This window comes from Polypterus senegalus, unplaced genomic scaffold (genome assembly GCF_016835505.1).
Source record: "Polypterus senegalus isolate Bchr_013 unplaced genomic scaffold, ASM1683550v1 scaffold_2666, whole genome shotgun sequence".
NCBI lineage: Eukaryota > Metazoa > Chordata > Cladistia > Polypteriformes > Polypteridae > Polypterus > Polypterus senegalus.
The window spans coordinates 26,084-30,258 of record NW_024380901.1 but is presented as its reverse complement, the minus strand read 5'-3'; positions in this window follow the sequence as shown (position 1 = coordinate 30,258).

Here is a 4,175-nt window from a genome sequence, read left to right as displayed (position 1 = left end):
CGTATCTCATGCACACCATGTTTGTTCTGAGACTCGAGAGGAATCTGTTAATTTCTCCACTTCATCCTAAAGCAAGAATAGGAAAAGTGACATTATAGAAATTTAAACATAAAAATGTTTTGTAAAACACTGTGCTGAACAGACCCAGGATGTCTGTCTGAAATGTGAACAGAAAGCTGCTCAGTGATGAAGATGACCTCCAGTGCATCATGTGCTTTACTGACTAGGTGAGGAGGGCGAGTAGTAGGAACTGACATATTAAAGTACTTGTATGGAAGACCACCGGAAAAGCATGAAGTAGAAAATACAAAGTGGAATAAAACCTGACAGAGACTTAAGGTGATATCCAGGAGGCAGTGATGGGGATGGCCAACCAAGAAGTATGATTCCATACATCCCATACAACCATCCAACCCATAAACCATGACAAGCTCTTTGTGATAAATTGCTTTGGCCTTAGTATGAGTTAATAATTAAACAGTTATGCATACATTAATGAATTACTTTTAAAAAAATTATGACATTTTCCATAAGTCACAGAGAGACTTAAGATTCATTAAACTTAGTCAACATTTAAACCCTCACCACTCTTCCACAGGCAGTAACTGAATCCAAGGCAAGGTGGTGCTTTGGGAAGAAGATTTGCTTTATTATTGGAAGGCTACAATAGAAGATGACAGAGATTATGAAGGACGAGAGCCACGCCAAATGGCAGGCAGGGCCAAGTATCTCCTGTTACGTAGGTTCAATGGAAGTTTGTCTTTTGTCTTGATATTTTAATATCTTCACTTTTCCTGGAGTTTTATTGAATGCTCTAAGCAATTATCACACAATTTAAACAATCAAAAGCATATTATTACAGAAATTTAGAAGAGGAATATATTCAAAATGAGAAACCGACATATCACTTACATAATAATGTCAGTGAAGTTTTATATAATTAAGTGTAAACTCTTTTTACCAATGTCTGACATTCAACTCGAGTATCACATACTAAATACTCTGTTACTTTACTTCTGTTGTTTCAGATCTGCATTGCCTACATGCACAAGCATAATGGCCTCCTCAAGCTCTTTCCTTTCAGATTTGTCCAATTCAGAGAACTCATTGGTTATCCGGCTTGCCTTCTTCTCCCTCAGAGCACGACTGGGGCCCTCAGTCCCTACCCGCTCATTTTGGAGATGATCCGTATTTAGGTCTGTGCTTTTCTCAATTTCCTCACACTCAAATTGAGGAGAAAAGGTCCCTAAAGTTAACATTTTAGGATTTGTAAAGATATGACATGATCTTAATTAGCTCATTCAATTCAGCAAGTCTGCCCCCAGCACGCCTACCTTTCATAGATACAAAGAGCTTGTCTTTATTTTCTGACTTGTTTGTAAAGTGGACAGCAACATTATAAGCTCTGCTTCTCTTCTGTTGTGTGACTGAAGTGTTAACGCTAACTGCTTTCTACTTACTTTTAGATCATTTGAAGGCTGTTCACTCGTGTTGTTTTGAACATACAAAGTTGTGTCACTCAGAGATTTGCTCCTTTCACCGGCTGTGTCATTCTCGCTACCAGTGCTCTGGCCCTGGCCATTCTGTTCACTTTTGGTTGCCGGGTTCATTTGGTTTGTCAGACCACTATGGGAGGCAGGCTGAGATGGAACTTCTGAATCTTGTTGTTGTTTTGTCTCCCTGTCTTCAGAGTCTTTATCTGTGGCAAGTACAAATGAAATATGTTTCCATTATTTTACCTTAAACACATCTGCAGGTGTGATGTCAAACTATCCTGACATCACTAGAGGTGGCCTGATGCAAATAGGCAATAACAGAAACAAAAAGTAGGAACAAGATTCTGACTTTTTAATATAATATTACGTAACTTTCTCAGAGTTGCATTTTGCAGTTCATGGTTACTGGGTGCTGGCGCCCATCCTAGCAGTTATCGTGCAAACCAGACGCCATTTCTGGACAGAGTGCCAGTCCAACACCGGGCCTATTCACACTCACACTCACCCAAGGACTTTGGGAGTCGCTGGTTAACCCAACCTCCATATCTTTGTGGATATGGCTGGAAAAATGGAGTTTATGGAAGATAGGATTAGATTTAAAATGTATATTGTTATCAGATTGTTGTGTCAAGCGATTATTTCAAATATTTGGCAGTCTATTTCATTTACAAAGCATTTAATATACTCTTGGAATACTGAATGTACTTACGGTTAATAAATGTCATCAATATGCTGTCTACCACAGTTAATTTACTGAATGCTGCTTGTGTTGGAAAACCCATTCATGTATGTCGGGCATTGTGCACCTTCATATTGATGTGCTGCACTCTCGAGACAATCACATGTAAGACCCTACTACCATCTCAGATCTAATAAATGCAATCAAACTCCATAAGTTACAACAAGAGAGGTGAATTTAGAGTGAGAATGTGATGTATGGATTTCACAGCCATCATTGCTAACAAGCTAAGTGAGCAACGCTCGGTCAAATCAGAGGAAACTGAAGACAGCTGCAAAACCACGATAGAGAATGTCAGCGCGGTCTAATGTGCACACCGAGTCATATCTACATGTGAATTAGAAAATGGCAAAGTAATGGCACTGCAGCAAAATGCATCTGCAATCGGAATACTCAAGTACTCTCTAAAGGACTTCATTTATCTGATATGCGATGCTTTGTCACAGCAGTTTCGCTGTACTACGAAAGGATGTGGCAGCTGTAGCTTTAACAAGTCATAAAACTATACAAAAACTGCTCATTCTGTGAGACGACATGAAGCTTCACGTCACATAGACATGGGGTTGTGTACCTCTCTGGGACCACTCGTTTACCCCCTCTTCATCTCTGTCTCTAACCCCTTGAGACTTCATCATTTTGGACATCCTCAGTACCTATTAGATCCCACTCTCTCCTTTCTAAGTGTTGTCCGTATCCTTTGCTGTACCTTTATTAGCCCTGAACTGATTTACTCGCCGTGTCATGCAGATGCAGAATGAAACAAGAATTTTGGGCAGTTACACAGCGCACTCCCTACAAAACCACCAGGTCAGTCTCATCAGATGTCATGGAACTCCTGCTGCTGGTGTCCTTTCCAAATTGTTGAAGCTGGAGGTCTACCGGCTGAGGAAGCAGACTGTCTGCTAATACACATTAAACTTCAAAACTTGCCACCCGGTCCCGGTGATTGCTTTGGCTGGTCAAACCGTTATTTGGGAATGGGCAAATATGGTGCTGGTTTTATTTCAGACACTTTTTCTCCCAGTTTTGTCTTGCCCACTACTGCCTTCCTCATGTGACGTTTCTCTTACAATCACTTTGATTTATTGTGACAACCTTGGGCATCAAGCTTACCATCCACAAGCTCTCCTCTGTCTGTCCTGAGGGCGGTCCCCACTTCCAGTCTTCACTTCATCAGGTAATGTCCCACAGTCACATGAAAACGGTCTTGGCAAACAAATATCGACCCACAGAAATCGAAAATACAACAGTAAGTGACGTGTTACACCCTAATTGCATTTGCGTCACCAAGAATTTCTTTTAAGTAGCCAAATCGAACCAGATGTTTTAGTGTACATTGAAATCAATTTAATATTGTCTAACTGTGTAAGATACATATCCTTTCCTAAGCATGATTATACCTGCTTCTTCCTAAATTGTACCCCTCTTTCATTAAAATTCTGTCTCCGGTTAATCAGCACTAAAGTTTGAATCCAACATACACCTAGGCAAGTGAAGCTGAATTTAAGCACCACACATCCGCACCCACCCATATTCTCAAACAAAAAACAAGAAACAAAAAAAAAAAAATCAGACTTTCTGTGAAAGAGGAGGATTGTAAAGTGTTAGACAGAAAGAAGCTAAAGGTGCCATTTGTAAAAACGTGCATTTGATGGACTTGTCTCAAAGCTTTTTCATTTTTTTCTCAACGCACTATTCACTCACAATGTTTACCATTTTAGATTCACCGTTCAACCTAACCAGAAGGTCTTTGGGAATGACAGGGAAAACACACAAACGTGTGAAAATCCATCACAATCACATCTAGGCCCAGAATTGAGACCAATGACATTGAATTCATAAGGCAGCAGTGCTAACCCAGCTTAACAGAGCCATCTCAAAGTGACGTATGAAATGTAGAACTTCAGAGAACTTTAATGCAGTTCATTTTCATAAAGCGC